The sequence below is a fragment of the Spermophilus citellus genome (assembly GCF_964194105.1).
Source record: "Spermophilus citellus genome assembly, chromosome: 7".
In the NCBI taxonomy this organism is placed as follows: Eukaryota; Metazoa; Chordata; class Mammalia; order Rodentia; family Sciuridae; genus Spermophilus; species Spermophilus citellus.
Genome location: NC_138188.1, coordinates 114,390,632 through 114,411,479, shown reverse-complemented (window position 1 = coordinate 114,411,479; position 20,848 = coordinate 114,390,632).

Genomic DNA, 20,848 nt, shown 5'->3' with positions numbered 1-20,848 from the left:
TTAGGTTGGTTCCACAGCTTAGCTTTTGTGAATTGAGCTGCTATAAAGTGATGTGGCTGTGTCACCATAACATGCTGATTTTAAGTCTTTTGTGTATATACTGAGGAGTGGGATAACTGGGTCAAATGGAGGTCCCAATCCTCGTTCCTTGAGGAATCTCGATACTGCTTTCCATAGTGTATGCACTGATTTGCAATCCCACCAGTGATGTATGAGTGTACATTTCCCCCCACACCCTTGCTAACATTTATTGTTACTTGACTTCTTGATAATTGCCATTCCGACTGGATTGAGATGAAATCTCAGTGTAGTTTTCATTTACATTTCTCTAATTGCTAGACATGTTGAAATTTTTTTTCATACATTTGTTGATCATTCATATTTCTTCTTCTGTGAACTGTGCATTCAATTCTTTTGCCCATTTACTAATTGGGTTATTTGTTATTTTTGGCGTGAAGTTTTTTTGAGTTTTTTATATATCCTGAGGAGTATATCCTGGAGATCAATGCTCTATCTGAGGTGCATGTGGCAAAGATTTTCTCCCTTTCAGTGGACACTCTCTTCATGCTCTTGTTTCCTATGCTATGAAGATTTTTTATTTGATGTAATCACATTTATTGATTCTTGATTTTACTTTATGCATTTTAGGAGTCTTTTTGAGCAAGTTGATTCCTGAGCCAACAAGATGGAGATATGGGCCTACATTTACTTCCAATAGGTGCAGGGTCTCTGGTCTAATGTCTAGGTCCTTAATCCACTTTGAGTTTAGTTTTGTGGAGAGTGAAAGATAGGGGTATAATTTTATTTTATTACATATGGATTTCCAGTTTTCCCAGCACCATTTGTTGACAAGCCTCTTTTCTCAATGTATGTTTATGGAACCTGTGCCTAGTATAAGCTAACTGTATTTTGGGGGGTTTGTCTCTGTGTCTTCTATTCTTTTTTTTGTAATTCATTTTTTTATTGGTTGTTCAAAACATTACATAGTTCTTGATATATCATATTTCACACTTTGATTCAAGTGGGTTATGAACTCCCATTTTTACCCTGTATACAGATTGCAGAGTCACATCAGTTACACTTCCACTGATTTACATATTGACATACTCATGTCTGTTGTATTCTGCTGCCTTTCCTATCCTCTACTATCCCCCCTCCCCTCCCCTCCCCTTTTCTCTCTCTACCCCCTCTACTATAATTCATTTCTCCCCCTTGTATTATTTTTCCCTTTCCCCTCACTTCCTCTTGTATGTAATTTTGTATAACCCTAAGGGTCTCTTTCCATTTCCAAGCAATTTCCCTTCTCTCTCCCTGTCCCTCTCACCTCTCATCCCTGTTTAATGTTAGTCATCTTCTCATGCTCTTCTTCCCTACTCTGTTCTTAGTTATTCTCCTTATATCAAATAAGACATTTGGCATTTGTTTTTTAGGGATTGGCTAGCTTCACTTAGCATAATCTGCTCTAATGCCATCCATTTCCCTCCAAATTCTATAATTTTGTCATTTTTTTAATGCAGAGTAATACTCCATTGTGTATAAATGCCACATTTTTTTATCCATTCGTCTATTGAAGGGCATCTAGGTTGCTTCCACAGTCTTGCTATTGTGAATTGTACTGCTATGAATATCAATGTAGCAGTGTCCCTGTAGCATGCTGTTTTTAGGTCTTTAGGGAATAGATCCAGAAGGGGAATAGCTGGATCAAATGGTGGTTCCATTCCCAGCTTTCCAAGAAATCTCCATACTGCTTTCCAAATTGGTTGCACCAATTTGCAGTCCCACCAACAATGTACAAGTGTACCCTTTTCCCCACATCCTCACCAGCACTTGTTGTTGTTTGACTTCATAATGGCTGCCAATCTTACTGGAGTGAGATGATATCTTAGGGTGGTTTTGATTTGCATTTCTCTGACTGCTAGAGATGGTGAGCATTTTTTCATGTACTTGTTGATTGATTGTATGTCCTCCTCTGAGAAGTGTCTGTTTAGGTCCTTGGCCCATTTGTTGATTGGGTTATTTGTTATCTTATTGTCTAATTTTTTGAGTTCTTTATATACTCTGGATATTAGGGCTCTATCTGAAGTGTAAGGAGTAAAGATTTGTTCCCATGATGTAGGCTCCCTATTTACCTCTCTTATTGTTTCTTTTGCTGAGAAAAAACTTTTTAGTTTGAGCAAGTCCCATTTGTTGATTCTAGATATTAATTCTTGTGCTTTGGTTGTCCTATTGAGGAATTTGGAGCCCGACCCCACAGTATGTAGGTCGTAGCCAACTTTTTCTTCTATCAGACGCAGAGTCTCTGATTTGATATCAAGCTCCTTGATCCATTTTGAGTTAACTTTTGTGCATGGCGAGAGAAAGGGATTCAGTTTCATTTTGTTGCATATGGATTTCCAGTTTTCCCAGCACCATTTGTTGAAGATGCTATCCTTCCTCCATTGCATGCTTTTAGCCCCTTTATCTAATATAAGAAAGTTGTAGTTTTGTGGGTTGGTTTCTGTGACCTCTATTCTGTACCATTGGTCCACCCGCCTGTTTTGGTACCAATACCATGCTGTTTTTGTTACTATTGCTCTGTAGTATAGTTTGAAGTCTGGTATCGCTATACCACCTGATTCACACTTCCTGCTTAGCATTGTTTTCGCTATTCTGGGTCTTTTATTTTTCCATATGAATTTCATGATTGCTTTCTCTATTTCTACAAGAAATGCCATTGGGATTTTGATTGGCATTGCATTAAACCTATAGAGAACTTTTGGTAATATCTCCATTTTGATGATGTTAGTTCTGCCTATCCATGAACAGGGTGTATTTTTCCATCTTCTAAGATCTTCTTCAATTTCTCTCTTTAGGGTTCTGTAGTTTTCATTGTAAAAGTCTTTTACCTCTTTTGTTAGGTTGATTCCCAAGTATTTTATTATTTTTGAGGATATTGTGAATGGAGTGGTTGTCCTCATTTCCATTTCAGAGGATTTGTCGCTGATATACAGGAATGCCTTTGATTTATGTGTGTTGATTTTATATCCTGCCACTTTGCTGAATTCATATATTAGCTCTAATAGTTTCTTTGTAGACCCTTTTGGGTCTGCTATGTATAGAATCATGTCATCTGCAAATAGTGATAATTTAAGTTCTTCTTTTCCTATTCTTATGCCTTTAATTTCTTTCGTCTGTCTAATTTCTCTGGCCAGTGTTTCGAGAACTATGTTGAACAGAAGTGGTGAGAGAGGGCATCCCTGTCTTGTTCCAGATTTTAGAGGGAATGCCTTCAATTTTTCTCCATTCAGAATGATGCTAGCCTGGGGCTTAGCGTAGATTGCTTTTACAATGTTGAGGTATGTTCCTGTTATCCCTATTTTTTCGAGAGTTTTGAACAAAAAGGGATGCTGTACTTTGTCGAATGCTTTTTCCGCATCTATCGAGATGATCATATGGTTCTTATTTTTAAGTCTATTGATGTGGTGGATAACATTTATTGATTTCCGTATATTGAACCAGCCTTGCATCCCAGGGATGAATCCTACTTGATCATGGTGTACAATTTTTTTGATATGATTTTGTATCCGATTCGCCAGAATTTTATTGAGGATTTTTGCGTCTAGGTTCATTAGAGATATAGGTCTGTAGTTTTCTTTCTTTGAAGTGTCTTTGTCTGGTTTAGGAATCAGGGTGATGTTGGCCTCGTAGAATGAATTTGGAAGTTCTCCCTCTTTTTCTATTTCCTGAAATAGCTTGAAAAGTATTGGTATTAGTTCCTCTTTAAAGGTTTTGTAAAACTCTACTGTATACCCATCCGGTCCTGGGCTTTTCTTAGTTGGTAATCTTTTGATGGTTTCTTCTATTCCCTCAACTGATATTGGTCTGTTTAGGTTGTCTATATCCTCCTGTCTCAATCTGGGCAGATCATATGACTTAAGAAATTTATCGATGCCTTCACTATCTTCTATTTTATTGGAGTATAAGGATTCAAAATAATTTCTGATTATCTTCTGTATTTCTGAAGTGTCTGTTGTGATATTGCCTTTTTCATCCTGTATGCTAGTAATCTGAGTTCTCTCTCTTCTTCTCTTCATTAGCATGGCTAAGGGTCTGTCGATTTTATTTATTTTTTCAAAGAACCAACTTTTAGTTTTGTCAATTTTTTCAATTGTTTCTTTTGTTTCAATTTCATTAATTTCAGCTCTGATTTGAATTATTTCTTGCCTTCTACTTCTTTTGCTGTTATTTTGCTCTTCTTTTTCTATGATTTTGAGATGAAGTATGAGATCATTTATTTGTTGGTTTTTTCTTTTTTTAAGGAATGAACTCCATGCAATGAATTTTCCTCTTAGAACTGCTTTCAATGTGTCCCATAGATTCCGATATGTTGTGTCTGTGTTTTCATTTATCTCTAAGAATTTTTTAATTACCTCCTTAATGTCTTCTATAACCCATTGATCATTCAGTAACCTATTGTTCATTCTCCAAGTGATGCATGATTTTTCCTTCCTTCTTTTTTCGTTGATTTTCAGTTTCATTCCATTATGGTCAGATAAGATGCATGGTATTATCTCTACTCCTTTATATTGTCTAAGAGTTGCCCTGTGACATAATATATGATCTATTTTTGAGAAGGATCCATGTGCTGCTGAGAAAAAAGTGTAACTGCTTGATGTTGGGTGGCATATTCTATATATGTCAATTAAGTCTAGGTTGTTAATTGTGTTATTGAGTTCTATAGTTTCCTTATTCAACTTTTGTTTGGAAGATCTGTCCAGTGGTGAGAGAGGTGTGTTGAAGTCTCCCATGATTATTGTATGGTGGTCTATTAGACTCTTGAACTTGAGAAGAGTTTGTTTGATGAACATAGCTGCACCATTGTTTGGGGTATATATATTTATGATTGTTATGTCTTGTTGGTGTATGGTTCCCTTGAGCAGTATGTAGTGTCCCTCTTTATCCCTTTTGATTAACTTTGGCTTGAAATCTATTTTATTTGATATGAGTATGGACACTCCTGCTTGTTTCCGAAGTCCATATGAGTGATATGATTTTTCCCAACCTTTCACCTTCAGTCTATGTATGTCTTTTCCTATCAAATGCGTCTCCTGTAGGCAGCATATTGTTGGGTCATGTTTTGTGATCCATTCTACTAGCCTGTGTCTCTTAATTGGTGAGTTTAAGCCATTAACATTTAGGGTTATTATTGAGATATGGGTTATCCTTCCAGCCATATTTGTTTATTTATGTTACTGAATATGGTTTGTTTTCCTCTTTGATTATTTCCCCCCCCTTTACTGTCTTACCTCCCACTGTTGGTTTTCATTTTTATTTTCCATTTCCTCTTCCTGTAATGTTTTGCTGAGGATTTTTTGGAGAGATGGTTTTCTAGCTGCAAATTCTTTTAACTTTTGTTTATCGTGGAAGGTTTTAATTTCATCTTCCATCTTGAAGCTTAATTTTGCTGGATACACAATTCTTGGTTGGAACCCATTTTCTTTCAGTGTTTGAAATATGTTATTCCAGGATCTTCTAGCTTTCAAAGTCTGTGTTGAGAGATCAGCTGTTATCCTGATTGGTTTACCCCTAAATGTAATCTGCTTCCTTTCTCTTGTAGCTTTTAAAATTCTCTCCTTATTCTGTATGTTGGGCATCTTCATTATCATGTGTCTAGGTGTGGATCTCTTATGATTATGCACATTCGGCATCCTGTAGGCTTCTAGGATTTGGGATTCTGTCTCGTTCTTCAAGTCTGGGAAATTTTCTCGAATTATTTCATTGAATAGATTGCTCATTCCTTTGGTTTGGAGCTGTGTGCCTTCCTGTATCCCAAAGACTCTTAAGTTTGGTCTTTTAATGTTATCCCATATTTCTTGGATGTTCTGCTCATGGTTTCTTAACAGTCTTGCTGAGCTGTCTATGTTCTTTTCAAGTTGAAATGCTTTGTCTTCATTGTCCGATGTTCTATCTTCTAAGTGTTCTACTCTGCTGGTAGTATTCTCAATTGAGTTTTTAAATTGGTTTATTGCTTCCTGCCTTTCTAGGATTTCTGTTTGTTTGTTTTTTATAACCTCTATCTCCCTGTATAGTTGATCTTTTGCTTCCTGGATTTGTTTATGTATTTCATTGTTGAAGAGATCTTTCATTGTCTGATTTTGCTGTCTAATGTCTTCCTTGAGACTCCAGATCATCTGAAGCATGTATCTCCTGAATTCTTTATCCGACATTCCATCTGCTGCAGATATTACCTCTTCTAACATTGAGTTGACCTGCATTGCTTGTGGTCCTTTCTTTCCTTGTCTCTTCATACTGTTCGCGTTTCTTTCTGCTTACTGAGACTGTTGTGTTGTTGAATTTTCCCCCTATATATTTGTATTACTCTTGTATAGTTGCAAAGTCTCCCGTGCAGGCACGGGCAGGGGCTCTGCTCCTCCTCCAATTGGGGCACTGTGCCTACCACATCGGCAGGCCGCTGGGCCTGTTCTGCTGGTTGGTAGCAGGTGCGCCTACCTTGCAGGCGCGTGGGGTGGCTCTGCCACTCCCAGGTTGGGAGTGGGTTGCAGGTCCGGATACCTTGCAGGCGCGGGGGGAGGGCGCACACCTATTTGTATTTAGACATTTACGTGAAATGGAGGACGTAATGCTTGGGATGAAAGTTGGGGGGAAGGGGAAGGTAGGTGCTCTTGAAAAGAAAGAAGGAGAGGGAGATAGATAGCATAGAGGAGAATGGAAAGAGCAGTAAAACTTGGAAGGGGAGAGAGAGAGGGAAAAGGGAGAGAAAAAATTAAAATGAAATAGGAAATAAAATTAGGTCTTAGAGATCCATTTTCTTCTCTTCCCGTAGGCAAAGCTGTGCCCTCCGGGCTGAGTTTTGCCCTCAATGTGTCAACAGCAATCCCTGTAAGGCAGTTCCTGGGAGTCTCTCAATCCTGTTGGTCCAGAGCCGTTTCACTTCCACGGCCCCTCCTCCCCTTCCTCCTGCCAGCCAGCCAGGTCCTGCTCACCGGAGGCAGTTACCCAAGGATTTGGTTACACTTTCAGCCCCACCAAGTGCTCTATTTCCCTAACTACTGAGCACTCTCGCTGTCATTCATCTAAGCCCCAGTGCTGTGGAGCTGTGGTCTGGGAGTCAATTGTTTAATTTTCCCGGACCCCTTTGGTGGGCACACCTTCGGAATGGCAGCTAAGACCATTGGTGTCGCTGTTGGTGGTAATAGGAGTTGGGGGTCGAGGATCCCCTCTACTTCCCTCAGCCCCTACAGTCACAGCCACACTGCTGGCGGTAGGAGGAGTTGGGGGTCTGGAGTGTCCTCTGTTTCCCTCCGCCCCTACCGTCACACCCTCTCAGTTTGCGGTTGGGGGATTTGGGGGTGGGGAGTCTTCTCTGCTTCCCTCTGCCCCTACATTCACGCCCTCGTCACTGGCAGTAGGGGGAGTTGGGGGTCGAGAGTCCTTTGGCCCTTACGGTTACGCCCACGGAGAGATTTTGAAGTTTCCCAGTTGTTTGTATCTGGTGTGGGTGGGAGTCACACACCTGCTAAAGTAGATTCCGCTGGGAAGGAATCTCTTTGGCCGAACTTTGGTGACTTCCCCTCTCTGCTATGGCAGGCCCCTGGCTCCTTGCCGGAGTTTCCGAAGAGAGAGGGGTGGAACTGTTTTGTCTCTGGTCTGACACGATCTCTGGTTTTAGTTCCCAGTTCGCTATTTCGTAAAGGTTTGGTTAGATTCCCTTCATGCTGTCTCGGGGGGGGGGGGAGCCGTTCACCGGGTGGGCGGGGATGTTAGTAGAGCCGGGAGGGCACGGGCTGTCTGCTGGGCCAGGCGGGGACACTTCTCGCTGCGCCGGGCTGCCGGGGGCTGCCTGTAGAGCCGGGCAGCTGCGGCCGCGTGGCTACGAGCCTGGCAGGCGTGGTGGCCGTTTGCAGAGCGAGAGCAGGGCCTCCCTGGGACGGCGGGATGGCGGGTGCCGTCTGCGGGTTCGGGCGGACCACGCCGCTCTGGGCTGCTGGCCGCTTGCAGAAGCGGCTGGTGGCTGCGGGGCTGGACCTCCGCGCCCGCGTGGCCGGCCAAGATCCACTTGTCTGGGACAAACTGACACTTCTAATAAACCTACCAATTCCCGGCAGGTCCCCTCTTAATGGAATTTTGCTAGAAGTTCCTCAGTAGGTAGACTGCCGCTGTTGCAATGGGTCTTTCTGATCCCGTTAATGTGGAGACATTGGAATCGCTGCTTCCTCGCCGGCGGCCATGTTGGATCAGCCTCGTGTCTTCTATTCTTTATAATTTGTCTTCATGTCTGTTTTGATGCCAATACTGTGCCATTTTTGTTACAATAGTTCTGTATTTAAGGCCTAGTATTGTGATGCCTCCTGCTTCACTTTTCTCACTAAGGATTGCTTTGGCTATTCTGGGCCTCTTATTTTTCCAAATGAATTGCATGACTGCTTTTTCTATTTCTATGAAAATATCATTGGAATTTTAATAGAAATTGCATTAAATCTGTATAGCACTTTTGGTAGCATGGTCATTTTGACAATATTAATTCTGCCTATACAAGAACATGGGAGATCTTTTATCTAAGGTCTTTTAAAAATTTCTTTCTTTAGTATTCTATAGTTTTCATTTTAGAGGTACTTCATCTCTTTTGTTAGGTTGATTCCCAAGTATTTTATTTTTTGAGGCTATTATAAATGGAAAACTTTTCATAATTTATCTATCAGTTGATTTATAATTAGTCTATAGGAACACAATTGATTTATGGATGTTATCTTTATATCCTGCTACTTTGCTGGAATTCATTTATGAGTTCTAGAAGTTTTCTGGTGGAGTTTTTGGGTCTTCTAAATATATAATTATGTTGTTAGCAAATAGGATAGTTGGAGATCTTCTTTTCCTATTCTTATCCCATTGATTAATTTCTTCACTCTAATTGCTATGGCTAGAGTTTCAAAGGACAATGTTGAATAGAAATGGTGAAAGAGGATATTCCTTTTTATAGTGAATGCTTCCAATTTTTCTCCATTTGGAATGATGTTGGCCTTGGATTTAGCATATATAGTTTTTATAATTTTGAAGTATGTTCCTACTATCCCTAGTTTTTCTAGTGAATGAATGAATGCTGTATTTCACCATGAATGGATGCTGTATTTCATCAAATGCTTTTTCTGAATCTACTGAGATAATCATATGATTGTTGTCTCTAAGTCTATAGATGTGATGAATTACATTTATTGATTTTTTTTATGTTAAATCAAATTTGCATGCCTAGGATAAACCCCACTTGATCATGGTGACCTAACTTTTAGAATATGTTTTTGAATATGATTTGACAGTATTTTGTTGAGAATTCTTGCATCTATGTTCATAAGAGATATTGGCCTGAAGTTTTTCTTTCCTTGATGTGTCTTTGTCTGGTTTTGGTATCAGCATTGTATTCATTGTGTCCCAGAGATTTTGAGAAGTATGTCACTATTCTTATTTACCTCTAAGTGTTTTTTAATTTTATCCCTGATTTCTTCTTCTATCATTAATCCTTCAATAACATTCATTTAATGAGTTTGGAAGGATTCCCTCCTTTTCTATTTAATGGAATAATTTGAGGAGGAATGTTGTTAGTTCTTCATGGAACATCTGGTAAAATCCAGCTGAGAATTTGTCTTGTCCTGACCTTTTCTGTGTTGGTAGGCTTTTATTGGCATCTTCAATTTTATTGCTTGAAATTGATCTGTTTAAATCATGTATGATCTCCTCATTCAGTTTAGTAGGTCATATGTCTCTAGAAATTTAACAATGTCTTCGATATCTTCTATTTTATTGGAATATTTATAAATTTTCAAAATAGTTTCTGATTATCATCTGTATTTCAGTAGTTTTGATTGTGATATTTCCTTTTTTCATCATGTATTTTAGTAATTTGAGTTTTCTCTCTCTTTCTCTTCATTAGACTGGCTAAGGTTTTATCAATTTTATTGATTTTTTCAAAGATCCAACTTTTTGTTTTGTTGAATTTTGGAAAATTTTTTTGGTTTAAATTTCATTGATTTCAGCTCTGATTTTAATTATTTATTGTCTACTGCTTTTGGTGTTGATTTTTCTTTTTCTAGGACTTTGATATGTAATGTTAGGCTATTTATTTCATGACTTTCTATTCTTTTAATGAATGAGCTCAATGCAATAAACTTTTCTCTTAGCATTGTCTTCATTGTGTCCCAGAGATTTTGATGTTTGTTGCTATTCTTATTTACCTTGAAGTACTTTTTAATTTCATCTTCTACTATTGGTCATTCAATAGCATATTATTTCATTTCCAGGTGTTAGAGCACCTTCTATTTTTTATCATTGATTTCTAATTTAATTCCATTATGATATGATAGAATGCAAGGTATTATCTCTATTTTTTTTTTTTGTATTTGATAAGAGTTGCTTTGTGGAATAAGATATAGACTGTTTTAGAGAAGAATTCATGTGCTTCTGAGAACAAAGTATATTTAGTCATTGATGGATAAAATATTGTATATGTGTCTGTTAAGTCTAAATTATTAATTGTGTTGGTGCTTTTTATTTTTATAGGGTCTTTATTTAATTTTTGTTTGGAGAATATATTCAGTGGTGAGAGAGATATGTTAAAGTCACTCAGTATTATTGTGTTGTGATCTATATAATTCTTGAAATAGAGAAAGGTTTGTTTGATGTATGTAGAAGCTCCACTGTTTGGGGTATAAATATTATGAATTGATGTATAATTCCCTTAAGCAGTATGAAATGATCTTCTTGGTTCCTTCTGATTAAGTTTGACTTGAAATCCACTTTATCTGATATAAGGATAGAAAACCCTGCCTATTTATGCAATTCATGTGAATGATTTTTTTTCCCATGCTTTTACCTTCAGTCTGTGGATGCCTTTGCCTCTCAGGTGAGTCTCTTGGAGACAGCATATAGTTGGATCTTGTTTTTTAATCCAATATGCTAGTCTATGTCTTTTGATTGATGAGTTTAAGCTACTTACATTCAATGTTGTTATTGAGATATGATTTTTATTCCTTACCATTTTGATTTATTTCTGGTTGAAATAGTTTCTCCTTTGACTATTCTTCTAGTATAGATCTTCCCTTTGCTTGTCTGAACTTTTAGTTTTTATTTCTTTTTCATGAAATAATTTGCTGAGTATGTTTTATAGTTCAGGATATATATATATATATATATATATATATATATATATATATATATATATTGCAGGCTTTCTAATCATAAATTCTTTTTTTCTTTTTTCTTTTTGTACCCAGGGGCATTCACCCACTGACTCACATTCCTGCCTTGTTTTGTATCTATTTAATGAGAGGGTATCACTGAGTTGCTTAGGGCCTCTCTAAGATGCTGAGGTTGGCTTTGAACTCATAATCCTCCTGCTTCAGCCTCCTGAGCCACTAGGGTTATAGACTTACACCATTGCACCTGGCTTATACTTTTGAATTCTTTTAACTTTTGTTTATCATGGAAGGTTTATTTCATAATCAATCTGAAGCTAAATTTTTCTGGGTATAGTATTTTTAGCTGCCATCCATTTTCTTTCAGAGCTTGGTATATACTATTCTAGGAGCTACTAGCTTTGAGGGTCTGGATTAAGAAATTAGTTGATATCCAGATTGGTTTCCCTCTAAACATGACCTGACATTTTTTTTCTGGCAGCCTTTAAAATTCTATCCTCATTCTCTATTATAGGCATTTTCATAATAATGTGATTTGGTGGGTGTGGGTCTGTTGTAATTTTGTATATTTGGAGTCTTGTAAGCCTCTTGTATTTGATTTTCCATTTCATTATTAAGGTTTGGAATTTTTTTATATTGTTTCATTGAAAAGTTTCTACACTACTTTTGTATCTCCAAGCCTTCATCTATCCTTGTCTTTTCATGTTATCCCCATATTTCTTGCAAGTTCTGTTCATGTTCTCTTAACATCTTTCCTCCATGGTCAACTTTATTTTCAAAACTATAGATTTTTCCTTCATTGTCTGAAACTCTGTCTTCCAAGTGGTCTAATCTGCTGGTGATGCTTTCCATTGAATTTTTAATTTCGTTTGTTGATTCCTTCATTTTCAGGAATTCTATTTTTTTTTAATCTCCATCTCTTTATTGAAGTGATCTTTTATTTCTTGAATTTTCTGTCTGATTTTATTTCTTAAATTGTCCTTTACATAACAAATCAGTTTAACTATGTATGTTCTCAATCCCTTCTTTGACATTTCTTCCACAGTGGTGTCAGTAGATTCTGTTACTGAAGTATCTTGTTTGTGTGGGGCAATTTTTTCCCTTGCTTTTTCATGTTGTTTGTCTGTCTATCCATCTAACATGGATCTGAGGCAATAGAGTTTACACCCTGTGGACTTATAGCGTCCATGAAGGTTTCTAGTATCTCACTGTCTAGGAGGAGACAAATAATAACAACAACCAATGCAAACAATATACAGCATTAAACCAAATATTTCCTGCTATGACAACTACAATGTTAATTGTCAAAATAATCAGAAATACTATAATCAATTATCACCTATAGTAATAAAAGTAAGTTTGCAAAAGAGTTTACAATTTCAAATAATGGACAGGAAAAGAACAGAAGTGATGTTGGATGTGATGATTATAAGGGAGGAGAGAGAAGACAGAAACAAGAAATTAAAGGAAGAGTGAAACATAAAACAATAGAGATTGGCTGTTAGCAGTAGAAAATAGAGAAAGATAATCAAGGGAAAAAGGCAAGGGAGAGTAAAAAAAGTACATATTAAATAAGATTTTAAAATTTAAAAATAAATAATAATAAAATAAATAAATAATAATAAGAGAATCCCAAACAAAAAAAAATATACTAATCAAACATCCTAGACCTCAAAATACTGCTGCATGAAAAATAAATGGCTTCAAAAATGCTTGCTGAGCAGATGCCTATTTGCTTTCTTGGTTTTACACCATGGAGTGGCCTAGAAAGAGACATTTTCTATTTCACCATGTTGAAAAAAATTGTACTATGTTTTGCTGTTCTTTTTCACTCTGCTAAATAATTTTGCAGCCCCTCTACATTGTTTTGTATATTAACAGTTCCCCTTTTTTTTACTAACATTCTTTATACACTTGTGTTTGTGTGTGTGTGTGTGTGTGTGTGTGTGTGTGACCATTTGTTTATTCATTCATCTCTTGTTGATAATTTGGGAGCATTTCCAGTATTTCTAGTCCAATATTTCTATTACAAAAATGCCATGAACCTTGACATACAAGTATTTACTTACATGGGCATATGCTTTCATTTATCTTCAGTAAATACCAGCTTGTGGAATGGCTGGATGATCTGACCATGTTATGTTTAACTTTTTAAAAAATAGCTAAAATGGTTTCTGAAATGAATAGACCACAGTGTACTCCCACCGGCACTGATGAAAGATTTAGCTGTTCTACCTTCTCTCTTGCACTTGGCATGGCCAGTCTTTTTAATTTGGACCATTCCAGATGTTTCTATATGTATCCATTTGTACCCACTGGTTTTCAGAGAATACAGTGGCTCCTTTGAAAAAAACTTGATCTATCCTTTGTGTTTAAACATATGTACCTGCCACTCTGCATTAAGAGGCAATATGGCCTTTTGGAAATAATTTATCTTAAAGAAATAAGGAGTATGTCAAAGGGAACAGACCTAGCAACAGAATGAGAGAAGGGCAGTCAGGGAACCTCATGGCTGTGAGAACAGAACTCATCTTGCTTTATTTTCGTGTATGTGCACGGGGGAAAGAGTTGTTACACCCTGAAGTGTGAAGAACTTAGAGGGTGCAAACAAACTTGAGGGTTTCTTCTCTGCTCAAAAATCACACATAAGGTGTGTTGACATAGGGGAATAGGAGGGGTCTATGTGGTTGAGTTTTTCCCATTTCACCAACAGTAGGGGTGGAAACTTCCCCAGTCCACCTGGCCCCCTGTGGTGGCAATGATGTTGGTAGATGCACTGAGGAACTGTCAGGCTCAGGCTGATTGAGGGGATGATTTTTAATCAGAACTAGATTATGAGAACAAACTTGAGGATAATTGAGTAGGAACTGTGATTTCCCTTTTCCATTTCTAAAACAACCAGGAAGAGGGTCACAGCCATTGGTATTTGGCAGAATAGGTGAGACGGCATCTATACCCAACAGCAGGCTGAGAGCAACAAACACACATAGTCAAAAAGCCAGGTATAATTTTAAAGGGCCATAAGAGATGGATTATGATAGTAGACCTTCACTGAAAACTTAATGACATGGCAGGGAGTGTTCAGAGTGCTTTACGTGGATGAACTCACTTAGTCTCATAATGCAGGGCATTTCTTGTCATGACCTTCAAAGCCAAAGAAAGTTAGTGTTCTCAGAGAGAAGGTATTTTATATTTTAAACTTCGGCTTATAGAGACACACAGATGCAATTGCTTTGTCATGACTGTACCTATGACCTACTGTCAAAATTATGATCTCCATCTTACAGAAAACAGGCTCAGAAAGTTTATGTGACCTTTGTTCAAGGTCACATTGTTAAGAAGTGGTGGAGCCAAGACCAGAATCAAGGCTGTCTGGCTCTAGTGCTTATAGATTTATGTACTCTGCAGTATTGACTCAAGAGATAAATACAAAACACTCTCCAATTCAGAGAAAAATCAGGTTTGATTGAGGGAAGAGTTTCATGCAAGAGAGAGTATTTTAAGATGTATCTTTGCAGAATTATGGAAGCAAAAATTTGTAGGTTTGCAAAGGTTAGGACAGAATGGATAGAGGGCATTTCTATCTGAAATTAATTATGCTAATTATTTTAGATATATTTTTACTCACTCTATATTTGACTATAATTATAATGGAATCAGTCGGTTAACAGTTTTAGTAGGCGATGTCCCCCTAAAGCTCTGTGCTTCTGTAGGAATACTCAGAGATGAAATGATTGGATGGAAATGATTGATTCACTATAACCTATTCAGTCCACTTTAGTTTGGATGCACTGGGTGGTCACATTAGGCAGGAGGGGCATGGCTGGAGGAGGTAGGTCAGTGGGGGTGTGCTCTGAAAGGGTTCATCTTCTCTGTGCCCTTCCTCTGCTTCCTGACCCTGCCATGAACTGGGCAGCTTTCCTCACTGGGGCCTTCTACCATGATGTCCTGCCTCATCTTGGGCTCAGAACAGTGGACTCAGCTCACCATTGACTAAATTCTGATACCATGAACTCAAATAAATTTTTTGTTCTATTCTTGTTGGGTACTTTGGTCACAGCCATGAAAGGCTGAGTAAAATACATCCTGTATCAAACATAGGTGAACTGACTTATTAAAATATATTCTTAAATATTTTATGTAATATAAACATATATGTTATCTCCCTATTTTCTGGCAGCCTGGAGCTACCATTTCTTTGAGTGTGGCAAGGTGGATGAGGAACACAGGAGCATTGGATTATAACTACCTGGGCTGGTCTAGTTTATGACTGCACCACTCTTTAGCGGAGTGATGATTCTTTAGCTGGGTGTGTTGCTGATCCTTTTGTGAGAACTGTGAAAAGTCTGATCTTTCACCATATTTGAAAGCTAAGTTAGCTGCCACAATTTCATAGAACTGGCAGAAGACATGAAGATCTTGACTCAATGAACTTTGTTACTCCTGGCAACTGTGGTAGCCAAAGTGTCAGCATTCGTACCAGTTCCTACAGGGTGATGTCAAGATGGCAGGTGATGCCTGCATTTGCAGTTGAAGGGGAACCTTGAGTGTAGTGACCCAAAATGTTTTATAGACAATAAGTCTATAGGTAGACAATAATCTGCGTGGTCTTTGCCCTATTTATTATATAAAACAATAAGCATAGCTGACTTTTGCACCTGAGGGAAGCATTATCTTAATTTTCCAGTAAATTTGCTTTGCAAATATTCTTGAAAAGATTATCCGGAAAAAAAAAGAAAAGAAAAAATGATGACCAGTGCCCTAGCCAACGATATGTACAGAACCATCAGAAGCCTATAGCAAATTGCCTCCTGACACTAATTGTGCACAGTTTATGCATCTATGATATGGACATAATATGGAGTTCTTTATGGCATCACAGAGAGAATTCAATGAGATAATATTTGAAAAAAAATTAGAAAAGTACCTGAAAAGTTTCAAGTACTCAATAAATGTTAATCATTATAGTACTTTTTACAAAATTTTATGGCAAAATACACACGACATACACTTTACTGTCTTACCATCTTGAAGTGTGCAGAGCCACTCCTTACCTTCACAGGGCTGTAAAGCCATCATGCCATCTGTCCATAGAACGTTTTTCATTCTGCAAAGCTAAAAATTCTGTATCTGTTAAACAATTATGCCCCCTTCCCCGTCCCCCAGCCTCTATCACCATTCCATTTTCTGTCCCAATGAATTCAAGGACTCAGTATCTCGCTTAAGTGGGATCATGCAACATTTGTCTTTTGTGCCTGGTTTATTTCACTCAGCTTAATGTCCTCAGGGTTCACCATGTTGTAGCACGAGTCAGAATTTCCACCTTTTTAAGGTTAAATAAATCCCCTTAAATGTTACTGTAGATTGGATGTATCCCCTAAAATTTCATAAGTTGCAACTTCAGTTTTTCAATGTTGCGAAGTGGGAGTTGGAGGAAGGTGTTTGGGTCATGATGTTGGAGCCTATGTGAATGGATAAATGCCTTTCACATGTGGGTGAGTTCTCACTTTCCAGGACTAGATGAATTAATGAAAAGAATGGATTGTTATACAGAAAATCTGCCTCTCATAGTTTGCCCCTTCTGCGCATGCCCACTTCCTTTCCTCTTTTGTCCCTGAGTCAAGTAGGAAGAGGCTCTTGCCTAAAGTCAAGGAGATGCTGATGCTGTTCTCCAGAAGTTTGGGCCCACACAAACCTCTTTTTTTCCCCCATAAATTGCCTAATCTTGGGTATTGTTATAGAAACAGAATAAGAATATATATTCTTATTCTGTTTCTATAACTATACAACTATATATATGTATATATATACATATATATCATTTTATTCATTCATTCATCTGTTGATAGATACTTTGGTTGCTTCCACATTTTGTCTATGGTGAATGTGCTGCTATGAAGATGGGTGTACAAATATGTGTCTGAGTCCCTGTTTTCAGTTCTTTGGAATATAAGCCCAGAAGTGGAATTGTTGAATTTTTGGTTATTCTATTTAAACATGAAGATCTGCCACAATTATTTCTGTAATTTGTTGTTTTGCTATTATTTATTATTATTATCACCTCCCTTAACACTCCCCCCACCAAAAAAAGGAAAGAAATCTGAGCTGGCTATGTGGCTCAGTGTTAAAGAGTTTCCTAGCACGAAAGAGGTCCTGGGTTTGATCCTCAGTAGCATTAAACAAAAAGAAAAGAAAATTTTAGCACAGTCTCATTTGACTGTAGGAAGTTTTGTACAGGATTCTCCTGAGGTTTGTTTAGTACCTGTTATTCCAAACTCCTGTTCCAAATTAAATTCTCTGCTACCTCAATGCATCCTTTCAGATTCTAGGCCTCCATGACCTCCTCCCTCCCACAATGTGACCACAGTTCTATCTTCACTCTCCAATGAACCACAATGTGATATTCTTCTGTGTAACCAATTCCCATAGAAGATTTTACTAAAATGATTCCTGCTGAATCTGGGCTATGGGTCACCGTGACTCTGAAGTGCTTCAGCTATGGCAGACAGCAGGGGACCTCCTTTCCCAATACCCCCTCACCACCACCCCACTGGGAAAACTTTGCTGTCTTTTATGTTATTATGTAATTTACTGCCAACTTTTACCCAAGATTAGCTTCGCCCTTCTTTTTTGTAACTAAAGGCCCATTAAAGTGTTTTTCATAAATGAAAGGGCAATTCCTCCCCTAAGATAAATTCTGCAATTTTCCTAGAATCTAGAAATGGCTGAGGTCAGATTTAGAAAAATTTTACATTGTTTTCCTCTAGCTCCAAGATTAACTACTTGGAATCAAACAATCTGGAGATATTGTGCAATATGTTAATTCTCAATCTTGTAAATTTTTTTATTAGTTCTCAATCTTATAAATTCAGAGTAGAAGAGTTAATTGATATTCAAAAAAAAAAGCAGCAAATGTAAAGCCACTTCATAAGAAGAGAATGCCTGAATGGTCTACAGTTTAGCACTCCTACTAGTCAGGTCAAATGAAGGAACATAATGTCTAGTTCTGTATCCCTGTAAAGAATCTAAACAAAGTGTGATGATGTCATATTTCTGTCTTATTATAGGATAAAAATACTAACATTTGAGAAAAATTTTTAAAAACTAAATGTTACTCCTTATATATAAGATATTTCTTTGCCATTGCTCTTTAATTAAACTAACCATTATCACTCTTGAGTAAGACAATTTTCACTGCTCTAGCAGTGGAGAGCTTTCCCCTTCACTTCTTTGTAAAAGATAATATTTATAAAATAGAGATATTTAGTTTGGCACATTATAGTTGGTTGACTTTCTTTAAACATTTTCATATTACCTTCTCTTTTGAATATTTAGATGAATAATTTAAAATTTTCCTACTGTTCAAAAGCAATCAAAACTCTATATATTTTTTAATATAAGCATTTTAATGAGCTTTTTTTAAATGACTGACTCAACGTGAAATTAGTCAACACTCAATTGGGTTACAAAAGTAAAAATAATTATTCAGATGCCTGAGTTAGGGTATACTTTCAAGTTCAGCAGACTCTTGTTGAACCAAACTCATCTAACAGAAACTTTGTACTAAAATTTCTTTTGTTTGTTTTCAAGAATCAGGGGGATGTGGAGGGAAGAAGGGCATGTTATCATGTGAGATAGAATAAAACAGTTGCAACCTTTAGCCTTTGTTCTGAGAAAGTCTGAGTCTTCCGTAGACATGTACAGTCTCATTGGTTGCATATTCCTCCAAAATGTATAGTCTGAACTTATATAAGTTTCATATCTGATAGGAAAAAACACACATTCTCCTATCAGGGAACTACAACTCATGCAAAATTTGCCAGAGACACCAAATGCAGAGATTTTGGAATAAATAAGCAGAAAGGTGGACATTCACAGACCTTGCATTTGACAGTTAAATGGGGAGAAAATGCAAATGAATGTCTCCCTGAAGTTGTTAGTAAGTAGTATCGTTCAATAAGATGATTTAGTATAATGTCACTACTTCTGTAAAGAATTTGGAAAGTTTTCTATTCACACACAAACACACATAAATACAAATCCAGGCATACCATGCACACGAACACATACATACATACAGACAGACAGACAGCATGGAATAAGAAAAGATAAATTCAGGTTGAAGTGCCAGAAACTAACCAAAGAGAAGCATAGATGAACTGTCTGTTGGGAACCTGGGGTAGTGCTGGAAGTGATCACATGGGTATGATGACGATGGTTATTTATTCATTGTGACTGTGGCTACTCACAATGCTAGGGACCTGCTGAGGGACTCAGCACATTTGAACATTATGCTTGTTTAGTGCTAAGGTTCTTATTCCCAAATCAGACGGAGGAGATATAAGAGCTGAAAGGTGAATACAGCTTAGGAATTCAACCAAATTGGGATTTTTGGAAGGAACAATCTTTTTAAAATAAACATTTCCCCATGCCAAAATATTACACATATATTAGTGATAATTGATGATTGTATTATTAAAAATCTCTAAGAAAAACAAAAAATTAGAGAATTAATTCAAATAACTTTTTAAGACCTTCTTTGAATATAATTTTAAAATGTTTTATTGCAATATAATTTAGATAAACAATTTGCTCATGTAGAATGCCCAGTCCCAATGGTTCCTAACATATGCACAATCATCATTAGTGTCAATTTTGGAACATCCAGTTTCTCAAAAGGAAACTCATTTTCTTCATTTTTTCCTTTTTATTATTTACTTTTATTGTGCATTATAGTTAGTAATAATATTGGAATTCATTATACCATATTCATACATGTGCATAACATAATTTCTTCAGTTCCCATTGTTTTTAGACATCATTTTCCAATCCCCCTATCTCTCTCATTACTTCTTAACCCTACAACCATTAATCTACTTTCTGTCCATAAACATCCCCATTCTATGGGGTTGTAGCTCAGGGGCAGAGCATTTGTCTAGCATGTGTGAGGCACTGGGTTTGATCCTCAGCACTACTTAAAAATAAATAAATGAAGTAAAGGCATTCTGTTTATATACAATTGCAAAATTTTTAAAAATATTCCCATTATATACTTTCATATAAATGAAATTATGTAATTTGTGGTCTTTTGCAACCAGCTTCTTTCACTTAATGTTTTCAAGGCTGATTTATGTTATAACAAATGTAAGTACTATGTCCTTTTTAAATATTTAAATAATATTCTATTGGGCTGGGGCTGTAGCTCAGTCGTGGAGTGCTTGCCTAGCATGTGTGAGGCACTGGGTTCTATCCTCAGCACCACATAAATAAATAATAAATAAAATAAAGATATTACGTCCATCTACAACATTTTTATATAGAATATATCTATATATTCCATTATATAGATATACCACTTTTGTTTATCTTTTTTTAAAACAAATATTAAATGTCTTTATTGACTTTTTCCCAAGCCAAATACCACATAACACTATTTTGTAAAGAAACATACCCCCAAATTATATTCAATACATTGTTTTTAAACAGAAACCTTCCTGTAGATTCATAAAGCACTAGCATATTAAAGCTTCTGAAAATGTCTCCAGTTAAGAAATCAATTTACTTAGATTCGTATTCCCAAATACATATAAGCAGAAAATTTATATCTTTGCACACCATCCACCTGCTGAGAAACAATATGTAAAAAGCTAGACTCTTAGCAAAAT